Source organism: Pyrgilauda ruficollis, unplaced genomic scaffold (genome assembly GCF_017590135.1).
Source record: "Pyrgilauda ruficollis isolate IOZ18807 unplaced genomic scaffold, ASM1759013v1 scaffold6, whole genome shotgun sequence".
Taxonomy (NCBI): Eukaryota; Metazoa; Chordata; class Aves; order Passeriformes; family Passeridae; genus Pyrgilauda; species Pyrgilauda ruficollis.
In genome coordinates, this window is record NW_024527710.1 from 12,242,938 (window position 1) to 12,257,222 (window position 14,285).

A 14,285-nucleotide genomic window follows, 5' to 3' on the forward strand; every position below is an offset into this window, starting at 1 on the left:
CTCTGGCCATTCAGCCTTCTTCCCCTCCACAGCCTGTGCTCACTGTATCCTTTGCCTTTTCCCAGGCCCTGGAACAGCCTTGCCTGACCTTGGAGGTTCCCTTCTCTTTGGAGCTCTGGCTGAGGGTCTGCAGCAGTGAGGGTGATTCACACACTGCGCCACCAAAGTGGACCTTCAGCTTGTCCCCAGTCAGGCTCTGACTCAGCAGGGCTCTTCAGAGCATTGTAATCAATGGCCATTAGGTTTGTGCTTAAGGGATTTAAAGCATGAATGTCATTGTTCCACTAACCCAGGGCCTCTGTCTCTTCCCCTCCTGCAATTGCCTACACAAAAGTTAGCCAACCAAATCAACAAGTTAAAATGCTTATTGGCCATCAAATCCTGTAGGCGTTGGAGCATGGACGCCACCTTGGCTTCTCCTTCCTGCCCTGACTCAGATCCCTCCCAGGACACTCTCCTGACTTGGATTCTGCTGCTCACAGCCTCACAGAGTAGCATCCAAATTCTTTGTGAGGCCTCACTGAAACTCAGGAGGCTGTTGACAGAGTAAGCACAAAAATTGAAAATTTGAAATTTGAAAAAGAAATTAGAAAGCTGGGAGTGGCACAAGTAGGAGAAGAGGGAAATCAGGTACGTTGTCTGCTGCAGAGATCACCTAGAATACCTTTGGCTACTGATACATGCAGGAAGAGAACTGTGTCTTCTCAAGCTAAGCTTGGGATGAGTTGGGTAAATTCTTTCTCAGGAATTCTGTAGAAGACCCTACAAATAATAGAAGCCCAGGCAGAGATGCAACTTCTTCCATAGTTAAAACAAACAAAAAAAATCAACCTCGCTGCTAAGCCTTAAAGCTTCTTGAGAAAAGAAGAGCTTTCATTGATCCCATGTCTATTACAAGAATGTCTGTTCAGCTTTAATCTTTTAAACACACCTATGCAAACAAGACCAGCAGTGCTATCCTCTGACAAAAAAAAAAAGAAGTCTAAGAATCTGAAGACCCAAAACATAGGTTTAATTGGCAAAGAGAAAGGAAAATAAAACTAACAGAGGTAAAATACTTTAAAAAGTGAGGGGATGAAACCAGAGGATGAAATTAATTTCCAAACCTGATAAATAAATATTTTCCTATGAACCAAAGGATACAAAGCTAATGTGACATTCTTTTGTAAAAATTCCTATGGGTATCCAAGCAAGCTGAAGCTGCTTTGCTCCCTGGGCTGACACAATGCACCCATCAGCTCCCTGGGAGCTCAAACACCAACACAGCTCTGCAGCTCCATCCCTGCTGCCGTGGGTGCCTTGCTGGGTGCAGAAGGCACCTCCTTGCTGTGCTAGCCACTTCTCTGCTTGTACAGAAACCAGATGGATTTTTTTTTCCCGGACATTTTAAACAACTACAATTCCACAGACAACTGAGAAAGTTGCTGCCATCCCACTCTACAGCATATTGTGTCAGATTTCCCTCTCTCTCCCTTCTTTTTTCCTGCATGTAAACTCTCTGCACTCGGCCCTACTAAATCCTATCTTCTTTTGAACTCATAGACATTAATAAAAACCAGAAGTACTTCCAGAGATGTAGGTGGAATTACACCGGGATAAAACTGGCAGAAGAGCAGAATGAGATGAATGAGTTTTTCATTTAATAAAAGCAGAAACTGCCTCGAGTTTTACTGTATTTTGGCACAGTTCCCAAGAAAACAGCATTCTTACTGTAAAAAAAACTTTCTTAAGAGCTCAGAATCTGAACCTATATTTATATAGTTAATGTGTCACATTTACATTTTCTTTTAATAATATTTGACACTAGAGAAAATGAGCATACTTTCAATATTAAATTTGGGGGTTGGGACTTTTTAGATAACTTTATCAAAGTCATCCCCATAGAGAAAAGAGGCAAGCAATACCTAATTTTTATAAGATCCTAAGTGAAGCATTGCAATTTGCAGTATTTGGATGTGTCAGGAATGTCTGGTAAGAGATGAATCTCATAGTTCATTTAAAACAACAAGAACAGTTGAAAATAGTTGTCTTTACTTGAAAAGACTTTATAAACAGAAGGAAGCAATGCTTAGCAAACAAGTTATTCATTTGGGAAGCTCCTCTGAGCTCTGTTTAATAGGAATCCAAATTAATTTCCAAATATCATTTAGCTAGTCTTTGATGTGGTATATCACATATTTATCAATGTAACAACAATTAATTAACTTTCTGATGTAGGCATTACTATTTCTTTCCAGTCTGGAAACAGTGTAATATTTTCTCCCACTTCCAGTTTTCAAGTCTTTTTTCTTTCCTTTTTGCCTAAAGACAAATTTGTATCTACCACATTCTCTCTTTATTCATCTGCTGCAAACTTGTGGCCTCTCTAAGGAAACATCAAGTTGTGTTCCTTGGTACTTCAGCTTTGATTATTGACTCGATTGCATGTAGAACTGTCTCCCAAAGCTCACGTATATCAGGACATGACCAAAACATACGGCAGGAGTCTCCCACGTGCCCATTACAGATCCTGCATTCGTTTTATTATCTTGCTCCCAGCTGATGTGATCTCCCTCATGGCTAATGCCTCCAATGCAAGAGCTTGAACAGGATAACTTTAAAATTGCATCTTGCACTGCTTTTTAATTCATTCTCCCAGTCTTAAACCAGCTAATTTCTGGAACACTTTGCTGCTGGTTCCACTGCTTAACTGTTTCCTTGCTGCTTCAAACACTGGGTAGGCAAAGCAGAAATACAGATATGCTCTGGAAACAGCAGCTCCATAGTGGGAAACAAGTGTGTTCTAAAATAATACATAATCTCTCAATATTTGAGACCAGCTCTTTTACTCAGAATGCAAGTGTTGTCATTTGCTTCAATGCAGTTCCTCACATGGCTGTAAGTGTTCCCCTAATTTAGAAAGGGCCTCCAAATCTGCCCTATACAGATTAGATTTATTTTGTGCTGTAAATAAACTAATGTGTTCAGTACAAAATTAACACGGGGAAAAAAACCCCTAAATTATATCAAAGAACTGTTTAAGGATGATCTTAGAAGTGGAACACAGAAGAAAAAAAATCAGGAAACATTACAGACTTCAAGAAGTACAAGGGAAGACAAAAACAGCTTCAGAATTAGTGAAGGTTGGAACAAAGGCACTGGAGGATATCCCATTCCAAGAGCATTAATGACCACGCCCATGAATGCTCTTATGAAGGTGGCAGGTCACAATGCCACAGAGCCTGATGAGAATGATGTGCTGCCACAGACCCTCCCAGGTTAGGGAGAGTTAAAAAACATAGTCAGAATAGATAGCTGCAAGCAAAGTAGCAACTTGCAGCTATTACCTGATTTTGGTTTTCATTCCTCCTGTAAAAACCTATGTTTTGGTTACATAGTCACTGTGAGCCACAAAAAATGACACATATGTAATTTAAAGCATTTAAACTGATAATCATTGAATTTTGGATTATGCTTGCTATAGTTTGCTAGATATACAGACCGCATGCTGTGTTTCTGCTTCGTGACTGAATGCTCATTTAAATCAGGTTCTCTGAATATTCTTGTTGAATTAGAATTTGTGTTTCACCAATGTTTTCCAGCCTTTTTCTAAAATTTCTGTTTTCTGTAAGTGGATAAATTTATTACAGTGTTTATAAATTTACATAAACACAGTGCAAATTCAGTCAAAGCAAATGAGTTTCAAAATTGCACTGGAAACTGAAACATTTTGCAGTATTCATCCCTCCCTACTTGGGAGGCAGCCAGATCTGAAGAGGTTACCAGCTCAACTCAGTAAAACCAAAGATGTTCAGAGCAGCACCCAGCTTGCTGGGCAGTCCTCTGGACAGAAACCCTTTGCCTCTGGGACTGAGCTCATCACTGCTTTTAAGGATTTCTTATGCAGCTGCTTTAGTAACAACATCCTAAGGAAGGATTTAGTATCAAGGCCTATGCTGGGTTTATTTTTCAGGGCTTCTTCCTATTCTTTCAGGAAGAAGAAAGACTTTCTTCCTTGAATCTCCAAGTTATTGAAACCTCCAGGAACTCTGCCTTCTTTTACCTTCAGTTTTCCCTGCCCTGCTCATTTTTCCTGCCATGTGAGTCTAAATCTCCTCCTTACAGACCCATTTCCACAAGGTGAGATACGGAGAATAATGGAGGAAAGGAGGTAAAGAAATCCTTTTTCACGCCATGTGATTTATTACAAAGAGAACTCTGCACCCTTCCCTCCAGCTTTGTGAGGCTGCGTTGGTTCATTGGATCAGCACCAGGTGAATCTCCAGATAATCTCCACACACAAAGCCAGGGAGCTCCAACCCACGCATGGCACCACCAGCAGGGTTAGGATTTGGGCTTGGAGAGGCTCTGGGCAAGGGGGAGCACTGTTTTCCCCTCTTCCACTGCAGTGAGAGTGCAGACAGAGGGTAGCTGGTCCCTGGAAGGCAGGGGCAGCAGGCACTGCCAGGGGCTGCAGCAGGGATGGCACGGAGCAGGAGCAGGTGTCAGGCAGCAGGGAGCGAAGACAAGGGCAGCACGCAGAAGATTTGCTTCTCTTCACAAATATCACTTCAAAACTGATATATTCACGGCGTTTTACAAATCAACTCCACACCTGCCAGCCAAGTCAGGTCTTCATTAGTGCGTGTTTCACCGTCTGGGTGCTTGGGGTTTGAGATTTATGCATTTGCCTATTATTCATTAAAAAGGACTCATTCAAGCCCACATATTCTAAAGCAATTAGGTAGCAAGACATCCTAACGCTCCAGCTACAGAGAACCCCTGCTCTGAAAACTCTCTCCTCCTCCCCAGCTTTTTGCATTTTTAATTTAGAGCTCTGGAAACCTTCACAAAGGCTATTTAACAGAAGCACTGCAGTGTGCTCCAGGCGGAGCGGGCTGGCCGTGCAGAGAGCAGCATTAGCTGGCAGAGACCACACGGTGGAGTAGATGTTTGCAGAATGAGCTCTGCCGGGTGTACTGACATAATTTTAAATCGTACATGACGGCTAAAGATGTGTTTCTCCATTTTCTGTGTAAACAATGTTAAATAAGAATAAACACAAAGGGAGATTTTCTCCTTCTGATGAATACATGCATTTCTCAGGGCTGGTAATAGGTGTCACAGGCACACACACCAAGGAAGACACACAGCCCCTCCTGACACGGGCACGCTCTGATCTTCAGGATACGTCTCAATTCTTGTACCAACTCTCCTTACACACCCCAGGTAATGCCAGAAGGATTCCTGGGCACAAAGCAGCACGCTGGAAATAAAACCCCATCCTACAGAAAGGAGACCTCCGCCCTGTGAGTGTGCCTGGTGTGTCAGAGGGTAAGGACCATCCCTAGTGCAGCTCACCCAGCAGCTGTCACAGGACCCTGCCTGTTTTCACATCTGCATCGTGCCCAGCCCAATTTTCAGTGGGACAGGGTTTCCAGCACTTCTCCTGGGATGCAAGCCCAGTTTAGCAAAGCTCTCCCCTAGGAAGAGCCTGTCCCCGTGTGTGGATGTCTCCAAATGAGCCAGTCCCATCCGTCCTGCCCTGGGAAGGCTTTCTCAAACTCCTGCTCCCGGCTGGATCTGAGTCACTGCCACGCCAATCTTGGGCACTCAGGTGTTTTAAACAAGTTGCTGGCAACACCTACAGTGCTTCCATTTTAAAGCCTGATTCATTGTTTGGCCTTTTCAAAACCAAACACATCACTGACTTAATGACACAGGAGACAGGAGTCTTTTTCCAGCTTTTGGATCCCAAAATATTTCCACTGTAGGCACAGGGCCTTCAGAACTCTCACATATGTAGCCCATAATGCAGTATTATATAAACTTTCTTTTCTGAGGTTGTTCAAAAGCCACGTGCTCATGGATTACAAGCTGCAAACCACTGAGAAAGAGAATTTAATATGTGCTTAATTTACTGTACTCTCACACTGTCAACAAGTCAAACTCCTCTAGGCCCTCCTGCCCTATCTACTTGACATTTCCCCACAATATCGTAACAAATGTTTCCCTTCAGATAAACAACCCTTCTTTAAAACATTTGTATTTTTTTTTTTTTTTTTTGGTCTGTCTACATTCCTAGAGGGGCAGGTTGGGTGCTCCATCATCACAGTGGTTCACAGAAAACAGCTGATACACACACTTCTGGAGACATGGCTGCTCTTGAACTGTGCTTTTGTTCCCACTTCTGGCCTTCCTCAGACTGTGCAAATAGACACACAACACATCTCATAATTATTAGAGAACCCTCCAGCTGTTGTAGGATGGTATTCCTCCATATTACAACACATCTCCTATCCTGCCTGGCACACAAATCTGGAATTCTACTCACTTTTAGGAAAGAGGAAAGACACATCCCGTTCCCTGTAGATCAGCATGATAGGAAAACCCCGAGAAGATGGCTCAGCTCTTACTACCAGACCCATTACACACAGAGAGCTGCAGTCAAAGGAGCCAACCTTAATGTCACAACGCTGAGCTCCCAAAAGTTGGGACATTGCACAGGCCCACAGAGCCTTCCTCCAGCCCTGTGCTTGTCATTGTTGTGGCACAGCCTTTGACTGCAGGAGCTCAGGGTGCTTTTCCACAAGCTCTCACCTTACTCTCTCACAGGATCCTCTCTGGTCATTAATGAGTGGACTATTCAATATTTTGGCTTTTCCTTACTGTTCAATATGCATCCTTAGGCTGCTGCTTACTGCATGCTACTCAAAGCCTGCTCCAAGGACAGAGCTATTCAGCTCTTTGTGGCTTTTCTAAAGTGTTCAGCACTGCAGGAGACAACTGCTTTATAAGCACTGATGGACTAATTTTCCCAACAGCACTGCTACAAGAGGGGACCACATTGTCCCCAGTTCATAAAAGAGCAACTGGGACAAAAATTGGCTTACATAAAAGACAGCCACTAATTTGAACCATTCTATCTGAGAGGCCAAGGACAGGACTTTTTTAGGACAATTTGGGTTTACATAGCATGTTACATGTCCAGCACCTAACTCTGATTTGAGCTGAAGCTGACTGTACTTAAGGCTTCTCCAAATCTCACCAAAAAAAAAGGCACTCTGAGTGGACAGAATATTAGAAACATCTAACTTTGTCAGAGATTACTAGAAAATGGTAAGGTATTACTGGATCATGAATGGGTTTTGAGTGGGTTTCAGTTATACCTTAATTCAGCCATTTTTCTTGGCTTTATATCCTGATACTGCTGCATTCAGCTGTGTCTGAGAACCTGCTGTAATATGTGGTGGTTGAGGTTAGCACTGTACCTGATATTTCTTTTACTCTGCTGAATAGAATTAAATTATTACTTTGCTACATTACAGGGCACCAGACAAGTTCCACCCAGGACATGCCAGAACTCAGCCAGAAGTCATCCATCTCCATCATCACAAAGGCCTTTTCCTCTTGGATATCCTGAAGAAAGGGTTTGACCTGATCCCAAACTGCCAAGAAGGTGTGTGCTGGCCCACAGGGAAGCAGCACAGGAGTGGCAAACTGCTGGCTGAACTCTAACAAGCAAAGTTTAACTCCCCAGCACCATAGCACAGCTGCTGGATCCCTTTTATAATGTTTGCTAACAGGCTCTGACACACTTAGGTACTTCTCACTCCCAAACATAGCCAGAATATCAATTGCATTCCTGCATCTACAAATTGTTCAGCTTGAAAGTGGCTTTTTGCACTTATAAGGATGCATTTATTTTGGGTTGGTGGGAAGGAAGGCCCTTTTGGCTTTCCCTGCACTTCCATCCACATGGTCTGCAAGCAGCCTTCTCGTGCTGCATTGGCTAACAGGTATGAATGTCATCAGAAATTAGAGCCAGGGACATGCCCATTAGCCAAACACTCCCTTTACCACAACTAATTGAAAGTTTTACAGTTGTATGCAAGCCCTGAATAAAATCCCAGTTGTCACAGCACAGGAGAGGGACAAGGTGACACAGTGGCTCCCTCAGGGTGACACCGTGAGACTGTCCTGTCACTGCCTCTTATCTAACCTAGGTCAAAACTGCAATGCCTCAGCTCTTCAGTTGTAAAAATAATTATAAACCCTCCATGGTGTTTGGAGAGGTTTGAAGAAGGATTATAAAGTGTTTTGGTGCTACAGTGATGGGGATATGTGAGGTGAGGGTCCATAGTGACACAGGGTCCCCAGGCAGGTGCAAAGGCGAGCCCTTTATTCCAAAACTTTTAAAGCCTTCTTATCAGCTACACAGTTTTAAATCACAACAAACATAATTCAACCAACCAACACACACACCACGATGTGATCACACAATGGTTACATAACTTGTTTTCCTATCCCTTGTTCAGCTGAGTCCCTTCCCCACGGTACTTTTCTGCTTAGTGAAGTACCAGGCCTGAGCCAGGGTTTTACAAGGCCTTCCCTTTAAGGTTTTACCTATATGCAACAGGGATATATTAGGTCCTACAGATGGGGATTAAGTGATCTATGGAATCAAAGAAAGGTTTTCTGACAGACCCTGAATTTTGTTGGAGGTTCATTTCCAACAAGGTTGCACAAGTTTGCACTTAACAAATTATCCTGCAATGCCTATAAAGAGCATATAAGAGCCTATAACAGCATATATATATATATATATATAAATATATATATATATATATAAGATATGCCAGTCCAGTTTGGATGGAGAAAAGGGATTGTGTAGGGTTGTGCTGTTATATCAGTGAACATTCTCTCTTGTTTCTTCTACCCCTTACCACCTGTAACTAAAGATATTTTACTCTCAAATGTGTCTTTATTCTCACTTTGAATTTCAAGGTTATCTGGCCCACTGGGTGTGTTACATATGGTTGTCTAATTAAAGAGGGAAGATTAACCTTATTCTATTAGATTATTTTAACACCTGCCAGGTGACTACTCTGCTTTAGCAAAGGCACAATGTGGCCAAATCAGTTAACAAAACTCCAAACCATCAACCAAAAAATCTAAACCCAAACAAAAAACCACACCAAAACCTCCAGATTATTTCATTTTTGGAAAGTCCACCAGAAACTGAGAATGTTGCAAATGTTCTTCCCAGAATCACTACCATGATAAACTAACATTTCACAGCAGAAATAATACCAGTGTTATATTTGTCACATAACATTTCAGAAGATGCCAAAGAAGCTGTAAAGTCCTGCTCTGTCTCTGATTGCAATCAATAAAAAGCCCAGATGTTTTAGAAGGGAGTTAAATCAGGCTCAGATTTTTCCCAATCACTTGTTAATTTAAAGGGCAGAGTTTTACCACCTGAGCTTCTCTGTGTGGTGCTGCCTCAGCCCAGACAACACAGAGAACAAGGAACTATTTGACAACATGGTGGTCTCTGGTCCATTTCCAATTCCTACCTCAAACCACTTAGGCTTTAAATTTCCCACAGTCCCAGCAGCTGGGCTCACTGTACACCCCAGAAGGGAAGCTACCTGGCAAAGAGACATTTCTCTTGATGCTCCATGACACCTCCTCTTCCTAACTCAAAGCCACGTGTGAGGGATTTGGTGCCATCCCATGGGACACGGGTCACTTGTCTGACTTGGATGCTTGTTGGATGCAGAAGAATAGGAATGTAGAGCACTCAAAGTGTGGCTTCTATCAATCACTGCAACACACCGGCAGAATGTGATTTGATACCAAGCCAAGCTGAAACTACACATTTTGCTTCCAGAGCACTGAAACATCTTATTGTGATGAATAATGGTGCAATGATAGATTAGTTTGAGAGTCCTGATGAGAATGTTAAAGCTGAAAAATTTAAACCTTCAGGGATTCAGAGTTTTTGGGTTTTGTTTGGTTGTTGGTTTTTTTTTGTTTGGTTTTTTTGGGTTTTTTTTTTGTTATGCCTCAAAAATAGGTGCAAATGGGTGTAAAATTGTCAGAAAAGTTTATTATTATACTCTTTTCTGAGATGTGTAAAAGAATGCAACAATTACTAAAGGCGTTGTAACTGTTGAAGAAAAGAGGTGAGGATGAAACACCAGGGAAAATGAAATCTTCTGGTAATTCTTATACAGAAAGAGCAGGAAAGAGTTCAGGTAGAAGCTTATCATGGAGGGATTTGGGTTGGAAGAGACATTAAAGACCATTTCATTCCAACCCCCTGCCAGGGGCAGGGGCACCTTTCACTAGACCAGGTTCCTCAAAGCTCCATCCAGCCTGGCCTTGAGCACTCTCAGGGATGGGACATCCACAGCTTTCAATCTCCCTTGAAAAGATTATCTAATGAAGTCAATTTTAATTAGGCAACAGAGAACTCAAATGAGGGGTAAACCTTCCCACATTATGACTTTTTATCCATGGAGATTTTCAAATCCTGCCTGTAAAAAGCCCTAAGTAACCAACACAACACTGAAGTTAGCCCAGCTTTGAGAATGGGCTGAAGACCTCCAGAGGGCTACACTGAACCTTTTTTCTCTATAATTCTGTGAAAGTCTCAGGCACAGGGAAAGTTTTACTTGCTGCTCATACCTCGGTGGACACCAGAGAACCCTGCTGTGGGACAGGCAACTTCACAGGCTCACAGAATTAATTTTTTTTTCCTCTGCGTATTTGCAGCCTCACAGAGTTCAGCACCCTTGAGATAAAATCCTATAGCAAAAATGTACAATGAATGGGAACATATATGAATGGGAAGCAGAGGAGCAAACAAATTTCAATTTCAAGCTTTCATGGCTTAGCATAAACAAACATGAAACAATTCATCCTCAAAATACAGGGGTGGGAGGGGGATACTGACAGTGTCCTCAAGACACACAGGGAGACTGAGAATGAGGGAGCCTGGAGCGAAGAGAACATTTCAAAAACTCTTTAAAGCCTTGGGAAAGTTTGAAGCAAAGATGAAACTTTCCTGATTCATTCAGTGGGTCTGCAAAAACAATTCTCTTCATCCACTGCCAGCCCCCAGACTGTCAAAAATAAGCCAGCTCTGTCAAATGTTGTTTTCTTCTTAACAAAAATGAGCTTTTAAAACCTCCGTCAAAATTTGCAATGGGTGAACAGATTTTGAAAAAAATAAGAACAGTCTAATAACTTTCTAGAGAAAGATGCAGAAATAGCTTCTAAAGAACTCACACTGAGCTAATTCTCTTTATGAGCCTGCAAAGTCTATTTAAATTTTATATTTCCCCTCTTTTATTTTTCATAAATTCATCCTCTGTCTGCATCCAAGCTGATATGGGACTAAAACTCAAAACCCTCGTCTGGGATGGTGCCCCATTTCTACTCCTTTTAGCAACAGGGAGTGCAGTGGTCTGGCAGTGAATATGAAGTGATTAGGGAGATGGTTTGCTTCTGTTACAGGTTCTTGTAAACATTCACTTGAGCTGTAAATGGACAAAGAAAGAAAGTTCATCTTCCCAGCAGATCCATCCATTAGCTTGTTGTATCCCACACCATATAAACATCATAAAACAATGATTAACTGTGCAGGTTCTGGCTGTTTTAGCACTTGCACAATGTCATCCTCATGGCAGGGCTCAGAAATCAATCTCTCCAGTCATATTCCACCCTGAAAAGTACTCCAGTGTTTGGCAGATGAGAGAGGAAACTGTTCAGCAGAACTGTTACCTGGTTTGTTCAGGGCGGGACTGAGTGCTGTGGCTTCCACTGTGCACACATTTAGTTCTTTGATTTTGGTAGCTAGTGCTCCCACCTTGGAGTTGTTCAGAAGTTGGTTCCTATTACCTGGTTTGTTCAGGGCAGGACTAAGATCTGAGTGCTGTGGCTTCCACTGTGCACACATTTAGTTCTTTGATTTTGGTAGCTAGTGCTCCCACCTTGGAGTTGTTCAGAAGTTGGTTCCTGCTGCCTTCTGACAGAAAAATGCAAGGCCCCCATGTTTGTAAGGCTCTCAAAATGTGATTATTGGAAGCAAGTAGGGAAAAGAGCAATTCCCTACCTCCAGAATCAAACGATTCCTCTACACTGGCTTGACCTAAATGCCTGCCAAGAAAGTTGTGATATCTCCATCCAAAACTTACAAGGCAGAACTAATAAAATAAACCAAAAATGGGTCACTCTGTCCATGCATGGGCTTGAAAAAGAATGTGGAGGTAAATAAACCCTAGGATGACAAAATTTAAATGGTTCACCTGCAGTTAAAGCCCATGGAAAAGTAGTTTCATGGCCAGGAAGAGATGGAAATTACTTTCTCCACTTTAAAAGAGAATTTATTGAAGCCTTGAAGACAAGAACAGAAGCAAAGAAAACAAAAGAAAACAGCCCAGAAGAGCTCTGAAAATCCAATCTCTCCCATCAGCCTCTGGAAAATGGATAACCTATGCGTGGTATGATTGAATTTCTCTGTTTCATCACCCTAGTGGAAGCATCTTGTATGAAACTCTGGTTTATGAATTGAGTTTTGAGAGGGACCTGGGAGAGCAGGAGTTATACCAATCTAATCAGGATGTGACAAACACATGCATCAAAATGTTGCATTGTCAAGATCTAGAAGCCACTTAATTCCAGAAAGATTTTAAAGTTGAGAAAGCAGCTTTGGCAACAGGATTAGAAACGATGAGAAGGCAGATGAAAATCCAGATGGAAGAAGATAGCACAATTTTTTTTCCAAAACATCCTTTCAAAAATTAGGCCATGTCCCTACATGATTTCTTATTAACTTCTTATGCAAACCTATGTTTTATTCAAATTAAGGACACAGTTGCCTTCTTCCATTTATTGTACCTTTTTCCTAAACATATGCTAATGATGGAATGAAAGATACATGAACTGAGATAAATAACACCATAAAATCCTATAAACCCCACAGGTTAAAACACCACAAAACGTTCTGAGCAAAATATCCAACAAAGCAGATTAAATACAAGAATAACATGCAAATGTCATTGCCACAGAGCAGAGAAATGTGCTAATGCCAATGCCACAGGACAGGAAGCAAGATTCATGAGATTGATTTGTGATAGCTCCTAAACAAAAGCAGGGCACAAAAATAGCCCGTGATTATCAATAACATGAGATCAAATCAGAAAGCATGTGCATTAAGAGAGATGGCATCAAATGCTTCCTTCAAAAGAAAAAGAACATCACAATCACTTTGTATTTGCCTGGTCTCAGCTTGCATTTCCTATCTAACTACTGGAGACAGTTTCACAGGATAAGTACAGATTAGCAAAATATTCAAGGTGATTGAATGGATTAGCATTATTGTTTAGCACAATGCAAGGTGATAGGAAAATCCACAGAAAAGAAAGATCTGCTATCTGGACAGCCACTTGAAATTATGCAGCTCACAGGTTGAATTCTTACATTTCTTGTAACATCATCAAGTGTCACAGTGGATGCCTGAAAACATTTCCAACTAAAGAGTGAGATTTAAAGCTGGGGATCTCGAGCAACAGGTGGAACAAGGATTCCTAAGTAAACTGCTATCTTGTTTGTCACACAAATAGAAAATCCATATGCTAGTGCTAGAGGCAAAAAGAACGTGTTCTAGCAAACAGCACAAAAAACCCCAAACCCTGAAGAAACATTTGTCTGTAGGAAAGGGGTGGGAAAGAAAAAAGATTAAATGTCTCTAAAAAAGTCAAAATTACCTATAGAGGAATTAACTGTGCACTAAATCCCGGCCAGGTAGAAAGCACAAATGCCTGACATCCCCACTACCCTGGCCATTGTAATCATGTCCAGCAGCTTGGGCTGCCTATTTTCCCCACCCTTGTAGAGATACCCACTGTAGTTAACAGATGTACTGATGTGCTATGCTCCCCTCAGGCCCCAAGGATGCAATACCCGATCAAACAGACAGACTGTTTCACACTGTGACAAGGATATTTGGGGTTTTTCTAGGTATCCAACGTTAATAGAGGTCAAACTGTGAACAAATCCACATAACCTGTGACTAGGGATGGAGATTTCGCATTCAGACATTGTAATTCTACACAGCTTTCTTCGCTTCCAGAACCAGAGAGTTTGTACCTCAAGAGCTGAACCAAATCCCCTAAAATTCAGGCATCCCTGGTTTGCTTTTCAGGGAGTTTCTTGGAGCATTTCACAAGCATTAATGGAATGTCCTCCAATGGTTCAGTGATGCAGGTGCACAGAATTAGTTTCACTTTGCAACTAAGACCAAGGAGCAGAGGGGGATTGAGTGAATCAGCCAAGATCATTCTGCTTTTTTCTGACAGAGTCAGAAATAAAAATCAGGATTCCACAAAAAGTAAATAAAACCTCCCTCCCTGGAATACGCAGCAGAATATTTGGTTAATTTTGACTGCATGCATCCTTGCTGGGTTACAGCCAGGAAAGGAAACATCATTGTTCTGAGCAAGGTCACTCCCACA

General features: G+C 41.9%; 1 protein-coding gene across 1 annotated transcript in view; it reads right to left on the reverse strand.

The window, feature by feature from the left end:
* Window positions 1–14,285, reverse strand: part of AGBL4 (AGBL carboxypeptidase 4) — a gene marked incomplete at its 5' end in the record, with an annotated part of 879,139 nt that overhangs the window by 146,022 nt on the left and 718,832 nt on the right. The window lies entirely within an intron of this gene.